The sequence below is a fragment of the Hevea brasiliensis genome, chromosome 18, assembly GCF_030052815.1.
Source record: "Hevea brasiliensis isolate MT/VB/25A 57/8 chromosome 18, ASM3005281v1, whole genome shotgun sequence".
NCBI classification, from domain to species: Eukaryota; Viridiplantae; Streptophyta; class Magnoliopsida; order Malpighiales; family Euphorbiaceae; genus Hevea; species Hevea brasiliensis.
Genome location: NC_079510.1, coordinates 33,829,331 through 33,851,117, shown reverse-complemented (window position 1 = coordinate 33,851,117; position 21,787 = coordinate 33,829,331). Strand labels below are relative to the sequence as shown.

Here is a 21,787-nt window from a genome sequence, read left to right as displayed (position 1 = left end):
GGGTGTTACAAAATGGTAATGGAAAATGGTCCTTTCTAGTTGCATTATTCAATTTCCTATAGTCTATACACATTCTCCATCCAGTTACAGTCCTTGTAGGTATTAGTTCATCATTTTCATTTTTCACTACTGTGATTGTAACACCCTAGGCAAATCCCACATCGACAAAACACGGGAGAGATGCTGGGTTCATAAGATGGAGGTTCCTAACCCCTATTGACGCGTTTTAAAACCGTGAGGGCTTCGGCCCAGAGCGGACAATATCACTAGTGGGCGGACTGCTACATTTGTGGTATCGAGCGCTCGCGTGCAACCTTGAACGATGGTGGGGCAAACCTCAGCGAGGACGCTGAGTCCCATAAGGGGGGTGGATTGTAACACCCTAGGCAAATCCCACATCGACAAAACACAGGAGAGATGCTGGGTTCATAAGATGGAGGTTCCTAACCCCTAGTGACGCGTTTTAAAACCGTGAGGGCTTCGGCCCAGAGCGGACAATATCACTAGTGGGCCGGGCCGTTACATTTGTGGTATCAGAGCCGCTCCGCGTGCAACCTTGAATGATGGTGGGGCAAACCTCAGCGAGGACGCTGAGTCCCATAAGGGGGGTGGATTGTAACACCCTAAGCAAATCCCACATCGACAAAACACGGGAGAGATGCTGGGTTCATAAGATGGAGGTTCCTAACCCCTATTGACGCGTTTTAAAACCGTGAGGGCTTCGGCCCAGAGCGGACAATATCACTAGTAGGTCGGGCCGTTACAGTGATGCCCCCTTTCTTGGGTACAACATGAACTGGACTTACCCAATTGCTGTCAGAAACAGGGTAGATGATACCTGCATCAAGCAATTTCAAGATTTCCTTTTTTACAACCTCTTTCATATTTGGATTCAATCTCCTCTGTGACTCTCGAGAGGCTTTATGATTATTTTCCAACAAAATTCTATGCATGTACACAGAAGGATGTATTCCTTTAATATCATCAATGGTATAACCAATTATCCTTCTATGCTTTCTAAGAACTCTTAATAATTTTTCAACTTCACAATCATTCAATTGAGCACTAACAATTACAAGATATGTAGAATTTTTACCTAGAAAAGCATACATGAGATTTGTTGGAAGAGGTTTCAACTCTACCTTCAGTGCTTCACTTTTTTCAAGCTTTGATGATGAAGTTGTTTCTTGCTTCAAGTCCCCAATCTTCTCAACATCAGCCATAGGCAAAGGTGGATTTCCTTCCAAAATTGTAGCATATTCTGCAGCTTCTTCAATCTCATCCCCTTTTTTGATGTTATGAACCAAACAAGCTTCTAAGGGATCTTTAGGATGTTGTTTTTTAAGCACTTCTCTGACCTCTTCATCTATCACATCAATTCTCAAGCATGAATTTGAATCATCTTTCTTTTTCATTGCTTGAAACAAATTAAATTCAACTTTCTCTTCCCCAACTTCTAATGTAAGCCTCCCATTTTTTACATCAATCACAGCTCCAGCAGTAGCAAGGAAAGGTCTACCAAGAATAATAGGAATGTGTACATCTTCCTCAATCTCCAATACCACAAAATCCACTGGTATGAAAAATTTTCCAACTTTCAGAGGAACATTCTCAATTACCCCAATTGGAAATTTAATAGACCTATCTGCTAACTGTAGTGAGATAGTAGTAGGCTTCATTTCTCCAATCTTCACTTTCTCATAGATAGACAATGGCATTAGACTAACACTGGCTCCAAGATCACATAAAGCCTTATCTATACTGATATCCCCAATGTGACATGGTATGGAAAAACTTCCAGGATCTTTCAGTTTGGGTGGAAGCTTATTTTGCAAAATAGCACTGCTTTCTTCCGTGAGAGCCACGGTCTCAAATTCCTCCAATTTCTTCTTGTTAGATAAAATCTCCTTCAAAAATTTAGCATATGAAGGCATTTGTGCTAAGACACCAGTGAAAGGAATAGTCACATGCAAAGACTTCAATACTTCCAAGAACTTCCTAAATTGTTTATCCAATTTCGCTTTCTGGAACCTTTGTGGGAATGGTAAAGGTGGCATGTAGGCTATAGGTGCAACATATTTAGGTTCTTCCTCTTTACTCTCCCTCTCCTTACTTCCTTTTTCTTCCACTGAATTTTCTTTCTCAGCTCCAATTCTAACTTTAGCTTCAGTTTGTTCATCTCCTTCTCTGTTTTTCTCTTCTTCAATTTTCTCTTCAATCTTTTTATCTCCATTCTCTAATATTTTTCCACTCCTCAATGTAATAGCCTTGCAATGCTCCCTTGAATTTTCTAGCTGGCTAGGGAGCTTCCCAAATGCTTTGTTACTTGAAGAGCTAGCTTGTTGAGCTATTTGATTCTCTAACATCTTATTGTGTGTTGCCATTTGATCCACTTTAGATGCTAATTGAGAAATCATTTCTTGTTGACTTTGATGGCTCACAAGTAGAGTCTCAATCATGGCTTCCAATCTAGCTGTCTTGTCTGGTTATGCTTGTTGTGGTAGAGGTGGAGCAGGTGCATTTTGATGTTTAGAAATTCCAGGAGGAGGACCTCTATTCTGCTAAAAATTCTGATTTTGTTGATACCCAGAAGGTTGTTGAAAATTCTGATTCTGCCCTTGTCTTCCTCCCCAAGAGAAATTGGGGTGGTTTCTCCATGCTGGATCATAAGTTGCAGAAAATGGGTTACCACCTGGTCTTTGATTGTAGTTCCCCACATAATCCACTTGCTCACTTGAAAAATCTTGATTAAGTGCAGAAAAATCTGCTGCACAATTGACATTTGCAGCTCCAACTTCTACTGAGTTACTAGAACCTCCAGCTGAAGAATCTACTTTCATGCTTAGCTTGTCCATTTTCCTTGTCAAAGCATCAAACTTAGCATTAATCATATTCATGGCATCAAGCTCAAACATACCAGCTGGTTTCTTGATCTCATTCCTCTCACAACTCCATTGTAGTTGTTATAAGCAATTTTATCAAGAGCAGAAAAAGCTTCATCTTCAGATTTCTCCATAAGATCACTTCCAGAAGATGCATCAATTGTACTTCTAATAGCTGGTGAAACTCCATTGTAAAAGTGTTGAACAAGCATCCACTTAGGAATCCCATGATGTGGACATCTCCTTTACAAATCCTTGTACCTCTCCCATGCTTCATACAAGCTCTCATCATCTCTAGGTTTGAAAGAAGTCAGCTCATTTCTTAGCTTAGCTGTCTTGCTTGGTGGAAAATATTGAGCTAAAAATGCTTGAGAAAGTTCATCCCATGTTGTGATAGAACCCGGTGGCAATGAATGTAACCACTCTCTAGCTCGGTCCTTCAGAGAAAAAGGAAATAATCTGAGTCGAATTGCATCATCAGAAACTCCATTTATCTTCAACATATCACTGATCTCAAGAAAGTGTGCTAGATGCACATGTGGACTTTCACTTGGATTTCCTCCAAATTGTGATTGTTGTACCATCTGACAGAGTGCAGGCTTCAGTTCAAAATTATTAGCTTCTACTCTTGGTCTTGTGATACTTGGCATGAAATCCCCAATGTTAGGATAGGCATGATCCTTCACAGAGCGGTTGTTATTGTTGTTGGCCATTTCTTCTTGTAATTGCTCTTGCTCTTGTGCTCTTTCTTGTTGTTGTTGAGCTTTAATTTCAGCTTTTCTCCTCTTAGATTCTGCTCTTAAAGCTTTTGCTGTCTTTTCTATTTCTGGATCAAAGAATAAATTGATTTCTTCACTTTTTGTCCTTCTCATAAAATAAAGCACCTGAAAACCAAAATAGACAAATTCTCAAAGTAAAATGGTAAAAAGAAAATAAAATAAAATGCCCAAATTAACCAAACAAACAATTGTTCAATATCAAACAAAAAATCAAATCCCCGGCAACGGCGCCAAAAACTTGATGTGGCGAATCCGCAAGTATACGGGTCGTCTCAAGTAATAAAGTGATGAATCAAGTATCGTTCCCACGAGGATTTGCTGTTTGATTACCAAACTATGAATGAAGCGATTATTTGGGCTAATGATTGATGAATAAATGGTGAATGTAAATAAGCAAGATAAATTGATTAATCTAATTGAAATGGGTAAAGAGCAAACAAATAAATTCTAAATCTAGTTTGCAATTAAACTAAATTAATAATGGGTAATTCAAATCAAAGTCTAATTATGTTAAAAGTGATTCCAGAGTTGGGGGTTTATGCATAAATTAATTGGGATTTGTCTTGGGCATTCCAATTTTTAGGGAAAAATAGAGTTTGAAGGTGATTAATTCTAAATTCCTTTGATATCTTTTTCAAGCAAACCAAAGTGTGTTTTAAAATAACCAAATCTACTTTCGTACAATATTTAATTAATTTAAAACCCATTAAGTTTTGTAACCAATATTAATTCCTCTTAAATCCCAAGTTTATTTCTAAATCTAGGGAATTTTAAGTTCCAATCCTTGATTATCTATCAACGACTTTCACCTTTCGGTCCTTCAATCAAAGATTAACACAATACCCAATGGGTACCAACATTAGGCAAGTAAATCAAGCACACAAGGAAGGAATCAAAACTTATATTTATGTAAAATAAGGAAATACCCAGTCCAAACCCACAAATTAATCTAAAACATATTTCCCAACTCTGAAATCTAAAGAGTTTACTCACTCATGATGGTATTTACAAGAAAGATTGATGGAAAAGTAGAGAAAAACATGATAAGAGAACTAAAATAGAAAAACCCAGGTAGAAGAACCCAAAACTCTGGTTCCTGGAGCTCCAAAACTGGGTGCAGTAGCTCCTCCCCTAGAAAGTGGCGTCTCCTCCTTTCTCTCTATTAAATTTTCTTTTCTTTTTTTTTTTTTGTTTTTCTTCCCTTTCCTCTTGTGGCAAAAATTAGGAAATGATGAATTTATATGGTCCCAAAAAGTTGCCCTAAAAGTAAATAAGAGCCAAGGAGTGGATAGGAAATGAGGTGTAAAATTATCCAAGTCAGCAGCATTTTTCACATTCTGGGCAGTCTGCTTAGGGTTCAGCTTAACCCTAAGCAGCTTCTTAGCAAATTTCACTGGTCGACCTTTATGCGCTTAAGGTTAAGCAGACCCTCAGTAAATCTCGACAAACTTAGAGTAAAATAGACTTTTCTGCTCATGCTTGACTTGTGCTGCACCTTAAGCGTTGCCGCTTTACCCTAAGCAGGATCTTAAGCAAAGTCTCAAGCAAATTTCGGCTAACTTGCTCTTTCAAGGCTTGATTTCTTCAACTTTCCTCTATGCTTAAAGAACTCCAAATTTCTTCAAATCACTTTCTAATGCACTCATTGATCTTTGATTTGCCATAAAATCCTGTCAAAAATAACAAAATTACAAAAGTCAAATATAAAGTATCTAAAGTTAACAAATAAGCTAAAATAAAGCTAAAAACATAGAATATACTAAAATATAAGGGCAAAATGGATGCAAAACTACCCTAAAATGCCTATATAAAATGAGTATAACAAACACATACCCCTATCTCTTTCTTCTCTTTTTCTCTCCTCTCTTGTGACGCCCCTTACCCGTCTACTGTATAGCCAAGCAAGAAGTGCCACATTCGGTGCCGGAGTACCCTATCTTGTTTTATCATATATATTGTAAACTTTTAATATTATTTTAAAGTAGTAATCCATGTGTAGAATTTTTTTTTATATAACATATTTCTGTGGAGACCCGGACAGAGCCTCCCCTATTTTATTAGCATCTGGCAGTTTCCACTAATCATCTGTTAACATGTCTATATTCATTTCACACATTTCCATATCATATTCTCTTTTATCATATCATTCACAACTATTTACTAGATCTCAAAAATATCATCTATTGCATTCATATAGAAATTCATAGATAATAAATTACGAGTTTACATTACAATCTCAAAATGGAATACATCATGTGTTTATGTATAATGAACAAAAAGTATAAAATCTAGATATTCATGGGCCCTACCAAAAAGAAATACAACTGTAGAGGTGACTAATAAGCACTGGCAGATCTGATCGGCCTCTGTGTGAGCACTACTACTGCTGCTACTACGGCTGCTGTGGCTGCTGGGACTGATCTCCAGTACCTACGCGATGGAAAACCAACGCGCTAAGCATAACGCTTAATGGTGCATAATTTTATAATAATAATAATTTAACAATTGAAATAATAATTGCAATTCATAGTTTCTGGGTCTTTTACATTTTTATTACACTTTGGAAACAATTAAAATTATTGGAATCTTTTCTGTTTACTTATTGTATATTCAGTATTAATTAATCATTATCAATGCCCAAGAAACCTATAACAGACTATAAGAGCTGGATACACGAGAGTATACGGGTTAGACAGCCATATGTCTACCATGTATACATCTGTTAGGCACGAGGCTAGCTGTCGGGCACCAGACCCGCTGTCAGGCTTGTAAAGCCAGAAATAAAGTAGGCACAATGGCCAGTAAGTAGGCATTTAGCCTGTAGAATAGTCATACCAGACATATATTATCAATTCATAATTTTCTCGATAGGCAGTACTGCTATGTAACACCCTAGGCAAATCCCACATCGACAAAACATGGGAGAGATGTTGGGTTTATAAGTTGGTGGTTCGTAACCCGTAGTGACGCGTTTTAAAACCGTGAGGGCTTCGGTCCAGAGCGGACAATATCACTAGTGGGCTGGGCCATTACATTTGTGGTATCAGAGCCGCTCCGCGTGCAACCTTGAGCGATGGTGGGGCAAACCTTAGCGAGGACGCTGAGTCCCATAAGGGGGGTGGATTGTAACACCCTAGGCAAATCCCACATCGACAAAACACGGGAGAGATGCTGGGTTTATAAGTTGGACCGAAGCCCTCACGGTTTTAAAACGCGTCATTAGGGGTTACGAACCACCAACTTATAAACCCAGCATCTCTCCTGTGTTTTGTCGATGTGGGATTTGCCTAGGGTGTTACAATCCACCCCCCTTATGGGACTCAGCGTCCTCGCTGAGGTTTGCCCCACCATCGCTCAAGGTTGCACGCAGAGCGGCTGTAACGGCGGCTCTGATACCACAAATGTAATGGCTCGGCCCACTAATGATATTGTCCGCTCTGGGCCGAAGCTCTCACGGTTTTAAAACGCGTCACTAGGGGTTACGAACCATCAACTTATAAACCCAGCATCTCTCCCGTGTTTTGTCGATGTGGGATTTGCCTAGGGTGTTACATGCTATCTGTAGTCCCTAATTGGTATACCAATTTTTCCAACTAAATAAATAAATCTAGGTATACTATGGGCAATTAAGCATGATTTTAATTATTTTAGTACTATTCACTATCACTATTTTCTGGTACTGTTTAGTGGTACCATTAATTTCATATTAATAGGACATTAGTCTCAATTTACATATTCATATCATTTTTAATATTTAATTAGCCTTATGAGTATTTTAATTGCCATGTATAGCATTTTTTCAATGAACCTTTCTTTAGGTTTATTTTGATGTATTATCTTTATCTAGGAATTTGGCTAAGTTAGGATGTCTATTTGGTCACACTTCCTTCATAACAATTGCTCCTCTATGTTTAAACTTTAATTTAAGTTTTGGAATCACTCAATTCGGGGTTATAAAACTCAAGTTATGGTTAAAATACCATAACTGGTCCATTTGCCTCAAGCTGTCCAGAATTGGCAATTCCTGGTCAATAAATTTTGACTAGTCATTTGATCATTTTATGGTTATTTTTAGATTCAGGTTCCTTTATAAGATTTGTTCCTCTATGTCTTATGGACTTCCAGGTACAATTTCATAATTTTTCAATCTTGGTATAGTGAGTTATGGTCAATGTATTGACCTGGACTCTTAATCGTATAAAGGCAATAGTCAACTTCAGGGTAGTATGTTTGACCCTCTTTTTAGAGTCTTTACACTTAGAATTTGGCAAAGGTGTCTAAATCAATGTTGTATCCCTAAGTATCATGTTTCCAGATAATATTGGCACATCTCAAATGGAATTTCCTAGTGGGAGTTATGGCCAAATGAACACACGGGTATCAAATGGCATTCTGGGTTCAACTTAACATTTTTTAGATTTCAATTCCTAACTTTAGCTAATATTTTCCCTAGGATGCAATGGATTTTGGAGCTTGGTCAAAACATAAAAATTGTTGAGCTATGTCTTATAAAACTTTTGGTACTAGTTTCACTCAATTTTCAACTTTGGAGACCAAGTTATGGCATTTTTGCCAAAACTGGTCAAGCATACAAAAGGAACAGTGTTTTGGTTAATTTCTAGGTTGGCAGTTTTAGTGACCCAAATTTTGCTAACAATTTGACTTAGTTAAAGGAAAAATTGGGTCAAGTGGTCTTCATGAAAAGTGTAGCCATATGTCTACGCTTTCCATTGGTGTAAATTTTAGGTCATTTGGACTTGTATAGAGAGAGTTATGACCAAATGAACACGTACTGTTCATTTGGTCATTTTCTGGGTTTTAGTGTTTGTTAATTTATACTATATATCTAATAACCTAGATTTGGTTTCAAGTCATGCTAGGGACTTTGCAATCTTATTGCAAACCAAACCGTTTTAATTAATTAATTAAACTCTTTAATTAATCAATTAAATCATATTTTAAATGGTGATCAGCTTGTGTAGAGGTGTGACTTACTAGGCTCATTACTTATTAGCAATGAGAAATAATACTAACTCTTAATATCATTAGAACTCTTTCTTACCATAAATGATTTCTCTAAATCATTTCAGGCATCTCATAAACCATGGTTGACACCTAGCATAGTATGCCATGGCCATCCAATCAGTAATAAGGAATACCTTAAATGAACCTTTAATCATATGTTACTATGCACTAGAATCTCTCCGTTACAAAATCCAAATTTGAGCTGGAGTCATGGTTAATGTCAAACCCCATTTGCTATGACCATTATGTTCTCTTTTAATTCCAGTTCTTGATTAATTAGATTTTCTTATCAGAAACTCTTTTTTGACTAAGTCTGTCTGTCTTGGCCAAGAACTTGAAACATCAAGAATAATTAAATGAACATAGGATTTTATCCCTATTTACTTAGGGTAATAGATTCCATCTTGATCAATACCTATCTCCATATATAACTAGTAGGAGCCAACATGTAACACCCTAGGCAAATCCCACATCGACAAAACACGGGAGAGATGCTGGGTTCATAAGTTGATAGTTCGTAACCCCTATTGACGCGTTTTAAAACCGTGAGGGCTTCGGCTCAGAGCGGACAATATCACTAGTGGGCCGAGTCGTTACATTTGTGGTATCAGAGCCGCTCCGCGTGCAACCTTGAACGATGGTGGGGCAAACCTCAGCGAGGACGCTGAGTCCCATAAGGGGGGTGGATCTACATACTAGCTGGTGAGGTGGTGGCATAGCTCCAGTGACCTGACGGAGCAATTGAGTCATTTGCTCTAGGAAGGCCTGTTGTGTCCTTACTAAAGTACCCAACGATGGTTCTGCTCTACTGCTACTTCTCCCCCGACTAGGAGCAGGTGCGTGACTCTCTACTTCCTCCTCTATCGGTCTCGGAGGTCCGTGCTCTGAAGGATTAGATGCCATCGATCCTATAAAACAGATAAAGAACAAATATATATTAGTGTCACCTCGACTCTATCTAAAGGCCCATGCATGTGATGCAACTATTTCTTTCTATCTATCTAGGTCTAGGACCGCCTAAACCTCTGCTCTGATACCACTAAATGTGACGCCCTTTACCCGTCTACTATATAGCCGAGCAAGAAGTGCCACATTCGGTGCCGGAGCACCCTATCTTGTTTTATCATATCTATTATAAACTTTTGATGTCATTTAAAACATGTATTCTATGTGTAGAATTTTTTTTTTATATCTTATTTCTTTGGAGACCCGGACAGAGCCTCCCCTATTTTATTAGCATCTGGCGGGTTCCACTAATCACCTGTTAACATGTCTATATTCATTTCACACATTTCCATATCATATTCTCTTGTATCATATCATTTACAATTATTTATGAGATCTAAAAATGAAGTATCATCTATTGCATTCATATATTCTCATGTATCATATCATTTACAATTATTTATGAGATCCCAAAATGAAGTATTATCTATTGCATTCATATAGAAATTCATAGATAATAAATTACAAATTTTCATTTCAATCTCAAAGTTTAATTACAAGTCCAAAATGAAATACATCATAAACTAGTAATTACATCATGACTAGACATAATGAACCAAAATACTAGTCTACACATGGGCCCTACCAAAATACAAAAGACTGGTGAGGTGACGCTGATCGGTGGCAGATCTGGTCGGAACTCTGTCCGAATACTACTGTGGCGGCTGCTGATCTTCAGTACCTACGCGATGGAAAACCAACACGCTAAGCATAACGCTTAGTGGTGCATAATTTATAATAACAATAATTAAACAATTGAAATAATATTTACAAATCATAAATTCTGGGTCTTTTACATTTTTTTATTATACTTTGGAAACAATTAAAATTATTGGGATATTTCCTGTTTACTTATTGTATATTCAGTATTAATTAATTATTATCAATGCCCAAGAAACCTATAACAAATTATAAAAGCTGGATACACGGGAGTATACGAGTTAGACAGCCATATATCTACCCTCAGATACATCCATCGTGCACGAGGCCACCGTCGCACGAGACATTGTCGGGCTTGTAAAGCCGTAAATAAAGTAGGCACAATGGCCGCGAAGTAGGCATATAGCTCAGAGAACAATCATACCGACATATATTGTCGGTTTATGATTTTCTCGAGGCGATCGCTATCTGTAGTCCCTAATTGGTATACCAATTTATCCAACTAAATAAATAAGTCTAGGTATACTATGGGCAATTAATTTAGCACTATTCACTATTACTATTTTTTATTACTGTTCATTGGTACCATTAATTTCATATAAATAGGACATTAGTCCTAATTTATATATTCATATCATTTTTAATATTTAATTTTCCTTATGAGTATTTTAATTATCATATATAGCATTTTTCCCATGAACCTTTCTTTAGGTTCATGTTGATGTGTTATCTTTATCTAGGAATTTGATTAGGTTAGGATGTCTATTTTGTAACACCCTAGGCAAATCCCACATCGACAAAACACGGGAGAGATGCTGGGTTCATAAGTTGACAGTTCGTAACCCCTAGTGACGCGTTTTAAAACCGTGAGGACTTCAGCCCAGAGCGGACAATATCACTAGTGGGCCGGGCCATTACATTTGTGGTATCAGAGCTGGACTCCCTCTAGTATGGTGTGTGGTGTGAGGACGCACCAGGCGGAAGCTGGTGGGCTTGTCACGACCCAGGGATGGGGTTGGGACGTGCTTGTTCAACCAGCTACGCACTGGGGTGGAAACTTCGTGTCCCACATCAGAAATGGGAAGAAAAAGATTTGGGCCATATATGTGGGAGCCTTCCTCACCTGGTCAGCGCGCTTTTGGGAATGAAACCTCCCAAGGGACAAATCCGTGAGGCCCATGGGCCAAAGCGGACAAAACTAACTGGAGAAGGATCAGGCTGTTACAATTTGGTATCAGAGCCGCTCCGCGTGCAACCTTGAACGATGGTGGGGCAAACCTCAGCGAGGACGCTGAGTCCTATAAGGGGGGTGGATTGTAACACCCTAGGCAAATCCCATATCGACAAAACACGGGAGAGATGCTGGGTTTATAAGTTGGTGGTTCGTAACCCCTAGTGACGCGTTTTAAAACCGTGAGGGCTTCAGCCCAGAGCGGACAATATCACTAGTGGGCCAGGCCATTACATTTGAATTGTAACACCCTAGGCAAATCCCACATCGACAAAACACGAGAGAGATGCTGGGTTCATAAGTTGATAGTTCGTAACCCCTATTGACGCGTTTTAAAACCGTGAGGGCTTCAGCCCAGAGCGGACAATATCACTAGTGGGACGCGCCATTACATTTGTGGTATCAGAGGCGCTCCGCGTGCAACCTTGAACGATGGCGGGGCAAACCTCAGCGAGGACGCTGAGTCCCATAAGGGGGGTGGATTGTAACACCCTAGGCAAATCCCACATCGACAAAACACGGGAGAGATGCTGGGTTCATAAGTTGACAGTTCGTAACCCCTATTGACGCGTTTTAAAACAGTGAGGGCTTCAGTCCAGAGCGGACAATATCACTAGTGGGCCGGGCCATTACATTTGTGGTATCAGAGCCAGGTTTCGATCCTGGGACCTGTGGGTTATGGGCCCACTACGTAATGGCCCGGCCCACTAGTGATATTGTCCGCTCTGGGCTGAAGCCCTCACGGTTTTAAAACGTGTCAATAGGGGTTACGAACTATCAACTTATGAACCCAGCATCTCTCCCGTGTTTTGTCGATGTGGGATTTGCCTAGGGTGTTACAATCCACCCCCCTTATGGGACTCAGCGTCCTCGCTGAGGTTTGCCCCACCATCGTTCAAGGTTGCACGCGGAGCGGCTCTGATACCACAAATGTAATGGCCCAGCCCACTAGTGATATTGTCCGCTCTGGACTAAAGCCCTCACGGTTTTAAAACGCGTCAATAGGGGTTACGAACTGTCAACTTATGAACCCAGCATCTCTCCCGTGTTTTGTCGATGTGGGATTTGCCTAGGGTGTTACGTATTTAGTCACACTTCCTTCATAAAAATTTCTCCTCTATGTTTAAACTTGAATTTCAGTTTTTGAATCACTGAATTTGGAGTTATAGAACTCAAGTTATGGTCAAAATACCATAACTGGTCCCTTTGCCTCTAAGCTGTCCAGAATTTACAATTTCTAGTCAATAAATTTTGACCAGTCATTTGATCATTTTATTGTCATTTTTAGACTTAGGTTCCTTCACAAGATATGTTCCTCTATGTCTTAGGGACTCCCAGGTTCAATTTCATAATTTTTCAAGCTTGGTATAGTGAGTTATGGTTAATGAATTAACCTGGACTCTCAATCCTATAAGGGCAAAAATCAACTTCAGGGCAGTATGTTTGACCCTCTTTTTAGGGTCTTTACACTTAGAATTTGGCAAAGCTGTCTAAATCAATGTTGTAGCCCTAAGTATCATGTTTCTAGATCATATTGGCAAATCTCAAATGGAATTTCCTAGTGAGAGTTATGACCAAATGAACACACAGGTATCAAATGGCATTCTGGGTTCAACTTAACATTTTCTAGATTTCAATTCCTAACTTTGGCTAATATTTTCCCTAGGATGCAACGGTTTCTAGAGCTTGGTCAAAACATAAAAATTGTTGTGCTATGCCTTATAAAACTTTTGGCACTAGTTTCACTCAATTTGCAGTTTTGGAGACCAAGTTATGGCATTTTTGCCAAAACTGGTCAAGCATACCAAAGGAACAGTATTTTGGGACATTTTCTGGGTTGGCAGTTTCAGTGACCCAAATTGTGCTAACAATTTGAATTGGTTAAAGGCAAAACTGGGTTAAGTGGTCTTCATGAAAAGTGTAGCCCTATGTCTAAACTTTCCATGGGTAGAATTTTAGGTCATTTGGACCAGTATAGAGAGAGGTATGACCAAATGAACACGTACTGTTCATTTGGTCATTTTCTGGGTTGGCAGTTTCAGTGACCCAACTTTTGCTAACAATTTGAATTTGTTAAATGCAAAACTGGGTTAAGTGGTCTTCATGAAAAGTGTAGCCCTATGTCTAAACTTCCCATGGATAAAATTTTAGGTCATTTGGACTAGTATAGAGAGAGTTATGGCCAAATGAACACGTACTGTTCATTTGGTCATTTTCTGGGTTGGGTGCAGGGAAATCCGAATTTGGGCAGTATTTAGCTTAAGTTTTGGACAGAATTTGGGCATGGTTTCTTCATGGAAAATGGGCTATTTTGGGTCTAGTTTCACCTCCAATTGGCCTCATACCAATTGGGGTCACACAATTTTATTTATGGCCTAAAATGTACACTGCCCTCAACAAACACAACCTGCAGAAAATTGACACTTCCAAAACTCAATCTCCTCCAACTTCCTTACTTCAATTTGCATGCAATACACTTCTATAAGCAACAATCTCATCCCAATTAGGTCAAATTTCAAGCATTTACACAAAATCTCCAAGTCATGTACACAAACCCTAATTTCCAAGTTTCAAACTCAATCAATTCAATCCCTTTTCACTTCTCATACATATAATCATATCAATCATCATCTCTAAACTCATTTACATTATTTGAAATAAAGCCCAATACATTTCATGGCTTCCAAAAATTGGGGACATCATGGGTTCATGAATTTCTTGTTAATTTCTTGAAATTTCCACTTATCTCAAGTCACTTTCAAGTATTAAAAGAAGAAGGAAGGGAGAAAAGCACTAACCTCTTGTGACCCAACTTGAAAATTTTCCTAAAACTTCAACTTTCCTTCTCCCTATGGGTACCTAGAGCTTCCTTATGATGTGGGCTAAATTTTTAATGAAGGGGACCATGGGTTTTGGTGGATAAATGAAGAGAAACTCAAGCTCAAAGCTTGAGCAAAAATGGTGGAGGGGAGAGAACATGGAGACGGCAAGGAGAGAGAGAAGAGGAAATGAAGAAGACTTGTGGTTGGTGAATTTTTGTCTCTTGTGTCTTATATATATATATATATATTCTATAATTATTGTTTTTAAATTTCATAAATCTATTTCTTTTCTTTTCTTTTCTTTTCTTTTCTTTCCTTTTCTTTTCTTTTCTTTTCTTCTTCTTTCTCTTCTCATTTTTCAAATTCAAATTCATAAAATTAATTTATGTTAATTATTCTATTTCCAAATTTTAATTTGACATTGAAGTCAAAATTCACCTCTAAGGGTGAAATGACCAAAATGCCTTTCATGGTGCTCATCGGATTATTTTTATTTTTTATACCAATTAATAAATTCTCTAAATTTTATTTTATTTCTCAAAATTTTTCCTATATTTTTTTAATATTTATTTCATTAATTTATGCCTCCTCACTATAGTTTAAGTGTAGTTCCAGACATTCTGACTGTCCGAACAGACATTAATCGTCGGAACAGTAAAATGTATGGACTACCTACGGTGAGGTCGTTACACAACACATGCCCATTTACCCATATACAGTACAAGTATGAAAACAATATTAAACTCAAACTACTTATATACAAGATAACTGTGTTATCTCAAGTCTAAAGATTATATGCACTGATATGATATATGACAATGCATTGATAAGAGTAAACTCCATGTGCTTGTCATAAACGTCACTGGTTCGGCTTACTTATCATGTATAAGTGCCTATCATGTTTGTTATGTGGCATGAGACTCACCACTCCATCTTATTTATATCTAATATAAATACATTGGGAACAAACATGATCACAATCTTTCTGGATAAGTCATGTCTTTTGTGAAGTATCCTCGATTGTGAATCAATTTATGATACTTTGTGCTAGAAATACTGTCACTCATATTCTCAACAACTTAAGAATAGAATTTCTAACAAAATATTAATGGACCTTTTCAATTACACATAAATATATTATGTAAATGAAAAAGTAAAATTGCCTTTTATTAATAAAATATGTACAAGATACATACAAAATGATATGCTCTAAGGCATACTACTAACAGCAACACCCCTCTCTTTTTCCTTTAATTTTTACTTTAGTTGCAGCAATTTGTAATTTTGTGATTTTTGAGTTTAATGTAAATTATATTTATCAATTTTGTGTTAATGAAAAATTTTTGATGAAAATTTTTTGTTGTTAGTATCAATTGTGATTTTTTTTTTTTTTTGTGGCATGCTGTGATTTTGCAATGTTTGGGTCTCTGTGATATGAGAATAGAAGAACGAAGATATGGAAAACCGAATTTTCAAACTGAATCGATTTATTTTGGTTTAATTTAGTTATATTGTTTATATAATTCAGTTCAGTTCAGTTTTGAATCTAACTAAACAAATGCTCAGCCCTAACCACCATACTAAAAGTTTAAGTTACTAGCAAATGAGACTAAAAGATTAAGCTCTTAGCAGAGGCACAACCCTAAGCTATATTTTCATAACAGCTTAAGCATCATGGACTGAAAGGATCTAGATAGGGTGCTGATCAACTAGGTCACCTTGCTAAGAGCTTCAGCTATTAATAGATGTGCAACTCTAATCCCTTATCAAGTAGCAGTCAAAATGTCATACGCTGAAAGAATTTAAGTAGGATGTTGCTCCAATGACTATCCTCATTCAGGGCTAACAAACGTAAATTACATTGACATAATAGTAATGCCTAAAAGGTCCGTTGCATGCAAGGGTACAATTAAGAGGGCTAAAATGTCTACAATGGTGGAATATGACCCAATAAGAGCGACGGATAAAGATTGCATTGATGGCTGCCCCATATGGTTGTAACTTCTTACTCTCATTCACTAATTCATTTTGAATCTATTGGACAATCCATTTAAATTTATATTCATATTAAAACAATTCAATTTTAAATAATAGGTAAAAATTGAGGGTTAATTAAAAATTTATATGACTTGACTCCCAATTTATTGATTTTATTTTAATTAAAAATTAAATGAATATAATTATTTTTAAATTAGTTTTTTTTTTTATGAAAAATTAACATTTTGATTTAAATGAATCATAATTTATAAATTGACCTGATTTAAATGTATTAAAAAAATGAGAATAAAAGAAAAAAAAAATCTGAAATCAAAAGACAAATACCTAATGGCATGACGGTTTAGTTTTGGACGCAAGCTACAAGTATGACATTAAATTTCGTGGGTTTCACGCTGAATGACAAGAAATATGTAATCAAATGCAATAAAGTTAAATTCTAGTGATAAGATTATGACAAATAGAGATTTGATGGCAACAATAAAAAATCAATTCATAATTCAAAAAATATGGCAATAATTAATTGATTCACCCTTTGTTTTGTCTACGTGGCTTGACTTTGCATTTTCTGGTGCTCTTACTAAAATCTTTGTAATTAGCACTTCAAATTCTTTGTGTTCCTTCCCATCAAAGTCTTTCAACACAAAGTCCAATATGATACTTACACATTTATGAAAATATAGTTAGATTAGATTTTTTTTAAGTTTTGAAATCAACAAAATCATGCTCATCAAAATTCATGAGCCAATATTTATTACAAGAAAACACATGTATCAAAAATAAATTTAGTGATGAATTAAAATTTCAATGCAAAAATATACATTAGTGATAGATTTATCGCTGATACTTTAGTGATAAGAGTTTCGGTGACAGATTAAAATCCTTCATTAAAAATAATTTTTTTTGAATTAATTACAGATTAACAATGGATTCCGGTCATTGTTGAAAACCTCATTGTTAGTGGGCTTCAGTGACCTCTCTCTAGAAAACTCCAAATTAGGTAATTCTTGAACCGATGAAAGCCTTAAACATAGAAGAACATTTCATATGAAGAAATTAGTGACAGATACATCACTAATTTATATTTTTGCGATGGATTAGTGACGGATTTAGCAAGAGATCCGTTAGATGGATTTAGCGATAGATCCATTAATCTGTCACTGATATCTTATTTGTTTTATAGTATTCTCTCTTTTAGATGATAACAAAGTTCTAAAAAATTCACAATGAAGGCTTGATAAAAAAAATAATAAAATAAAGAAAACTTGTGAATCTTACAAACTCCTCTTAAATTTATGCACACAAGTATAAAAAATTCCATGAGTTAGATATACAACTATATTCAAACATTTAAATCTGTATATAATAACAACAAATAAGGAGTAAAATCAACACAAGAGCTTCACATAAACTTCATAATTTAATATATACAAGTTTGTTCAAAGTTCCAACATAATTTTCAAATGTCAACAACAGTTTATAAGCAATAAAAAACGGTCAATGAGCATCCAAAATATCAACCAAATAACCAAATAATAGCCAAAGTAACTATTAAGCATCCAAAATATCAACTAGATAACCACAAAATAGCCAAAATAACCACACTGCTCCCCCTTTTTGTCATCACTCAAAAAGATGGAGCATGCACAAAATCAATTAACAACAACAACCACAATAATAATAATAATAATAATAATAATAATAATAATAATAATAATAATAATAATAATAATAATAAAAGAACATAAATTATATTGACATAATACCTAAAAGTTTGGTTGCATGCAATGGTACAAATTTGAGGAAAAATTATGGGCTAAAATTTCTACAATGGTGGAACATGACCCCATAAGAGCGACAGATGAAGATTGCATTGATGGCTGCCCAACGGGTGGTAATTTGTCACTCTCATTCACTAATTCAATTTGAATCTTTTAGACAATCCATTTAAATTTATATTTAAAGTAAAATAATATGTATATTAAATTAAGGGTTAATTAAAAATTTATATGACTCTTAACTCCAAATTTATTAACTCCTAATTTATTGATTTTATTTTAATAAAAATTAAATGAATATAATTGTTTTTAAAATTAATTTTTAAAAATTAACATTTTAATTTAAAATAACTCATAATTTATAAATTCATGATATGAATGTTTAATTTTAATTATTTTATATAGCGATTTAATTTGATGAATAATTATTACATCAAATTAAATCACCATATAATTTAAAATTGTAACAACCCGAATTTATATATATATTGTAACACCTCGAACCTTCGAGTTCTGAATAATATCATTTTTTATTTGTGATTAGTACTATTCAAAGCCATTTTGATGACTAAAAATAAAGGAAAAATTAATTGAGATAGACTAAATAAAAATTTAAGTGAACAAAAAACTTAAGGACTCATTGGGTATTATGAAAAAGATGGATTATAATCCGATGAGGGGTATTTTAGTCAATTCACTTCAAGAATTAATTTTTGACCAAAATGTCAATTAAATTAAGTGAAATTAATGAATTGAATTATGGAGTTTTTTTTTTTTTGAAAAATTCAAGTATAAATGTGAAAAGAAAAGAAAAGAAATAAAAATTTTCAAATTTTTAATTACAATTATGACACAAGCATGACATAGTTAAAATTTATGAATTAAAGAAATTAAAAATTGGGATAAATATCAAAAGGAAAAAAACATCTTCTTCTCCTTCCCATTGTGTTGCCCCACACCCTCTCCCTCTCTCTTTCTCTCTTCTTCTTCTTCTTCCTTTTTTCACCATTAACATCCATTCTCAAAACTTAATTCCTCACTTTTCTTTCATGGGTTCTCCATCTAAATAGTAGAAAACACCAAAGTGACCTTTGATTGAGGGATTGAAGCAAGAAGAATAAGAGATTTTGAAGGGAAATTGAATATTAGAAGTTGGTCACTTGAGGTAAGTTTCTTTTCTTACTCAATTAGTTATACAAACTTTAAATCAAATTAGATTGTGATAAAATTATATAAGAAAGCATGAGAATCATGCATGTATGAAGAGGTGTAATTTTTGGCCAACTTGGGGAAAATTAGGGTTTGATGTGTTTTAACTAAATTGATGATGAATTCAAATTTAATTGAAGTGGTATACATGTTTGGGGTAGTGAAATTGCATGGGATTTACATAAATTAAAAAATAAAAAATTAGGGTTCATGAGAAATTAGGATTTTTGTGTTATGTTATGCAATTGAGAGTTATAATACCTAATTATAGTCATTTGAAGTTCCTTGAGTGTGAATTGACATTTATAAGATGAATGGAAGCAATGAAATAGTATGGATTGGGGAAATTGCAAACTAGGGTTTTGAAAAATGAAGTGCTAAGGATGTATTAATGTTAAATTATAGTCATTTTGGGTGAATTAAATTTGATTTGGTGTTGGTTACTGCAAGTTCTACTTAGCTCTCTTCTTTCACCTTTTAAAGCATGTGGAATTGAGTTGAATTTCTATGAAAATTTAAGAAAATGATAAGTATTTAGGGAAGGTGAAATTTGACAGCCTTGATGTATGAGAGTATGATGAGTTTAATTGATATTAAAATGGCTTACAAATGGTATTAGATGTGTATATGTGATGGACATGTTGATTTGATATAAGTTGCATGGGATGTGATTATGGAGGTAAGGGTTTTACATGAAAATTAGGAATTTGTTGATATGATACTCAAATGAGGTAGTTAAGGTCAACTAGTGATCATTTGAGATAGTTTGACCATGTATTGAAGTTGGTTGGTGGGAGAAGTTAAGGGAATTGAAAGAGGTGAATTGCTGAAATTTTTAGACATTGAGTCTAGTGTGCTTGGCAGCTCATAAGTTGAGCTACACAGCTCCAATTAGTGTGAAATCAATTGAAAATGAAACTTAAGACATAGGGCTAAAATTTTCATGAAGATACCCTGCCCTGAAAATGACCATAAGCTACTCTAAATGAGCCTTGAACCTAGAGATGGAATTTTGGACATTGGCAGTGTGACCACGTAAATAGTAAATTTTTCATTGTCATAACTCACTCTAGAAAACTCCAAATTAGGTGATTATTGAACCGATGGAAACTTAAAACATAGTAAAACATTTCATATGAATAATGTAAAGTCAAATTATGAACTTAACTCAACTAAATTGCTGGGCAAAGTTAGGTCAACAAATTTGCCAGAATTTGCCCATGTGAACAATAACTATTAATTTAATCATAACTTGAGCTACAGAATTCCAAATTAGGTGATTCAAAAAGGAAAATAAAGTTGAGACCTAGAGGAACAGTTTTCATGAAGAACACCTCACCAAATTTGTTAGTAGTATGCCCTAGAGCATAATATTTAGTATGTATCTTGTACATATTTTATTAATAAAAGGCATTTTCACTTTTTCATTTACATAATATATTTATGTGTAATAGAAAAGGTCCATTAATATTTTGTTAGAAATTCTATTCTTAAGTTGTCAAGAATATGAGTGACAGTATTTCTAGCACAAAGTATCATAAATTGGTTCACAATCAAGGATACTTCACACAAGACATGACTTATCCAGAAAGATTGTATTCATGTTTGTTCCAATGTGTTTATATGAGATATAAATAAGATGGAATGGTGAGTCTCATGCCATATAACAAACATGATAGGCACTTATGCATGATAAGTAGGCCGAACCAGTGACATTTATGACAAGCACATGGAGTTTACTCTTGTCAATGCATTGTCATAAATCATATCAGTGCATATAATCTTTAGACCTGAGATGGCACAGTTATCTTATATATAGGTGGTTTGAGTTTGATACTGCTTTCATACTTGTACTATGTATGGGTCTATGTGCATGTGTTGGCTCCTACTAGTTATATATAGAGGTAGGTGTTGATCAAGATGGAATCTGTTATCCTAAGTAAATAGGGATAAAATCCTATGTTCATTTAATTGTTCTTGATGTTTCAAGTTCCTGGCCAGGACAGATAGATTTAATAAGAAAAGAGTTTCTGATGAGAAAATCTTTTTAATCAAGAACTGAAATTAAAAGAGAACATAATATTCATAGCAAATGGAGTTTGAAATAAACCATGACTCCAGCTTGGATTGGGATTTTGTAACAGAGAGATTCTAGTGCATGGTAACATATGATTATAGGTTCATTTAAGGTAAACTTTATTACTAGTTGGGTGACTATGGCATGCTATGGTAGGAGTTAACCATAGCCTATGAGGTGCCTAAGATGATTTAGAGAAATCATTTATGGTAAGAAAAAGTTTTGATGATATTAAGAGTTGATATTATATCTCATTGCCAATTAGTGATGAGCCTAGTGAGTCACACACATACACAAGTAATCACCAAGTTAAATATGATTTAA

The 21,787-nt window shown here is 35.4% G+C and overlaps 1 non-coding gene across 1 annotated transcript; it reads left to right on the top strand.

Moving 5' to 3' along the window:
* The first annotated feature begins 3,104 nt into the window (after positions 1 to 3,104).
* LOC131176156 (small nucleolar RNA R71) lies at positions 3,105 to 3,211 on the top strand. Its single transcript, XR_009146281.1, has one exon. It is a non-coding gene; the product is annotated as a small nucleolar RNA R71 (small nucleolar RNA).
* Positions 3,212 to 21,787: the final 18,576 nt, after the last annotated feature.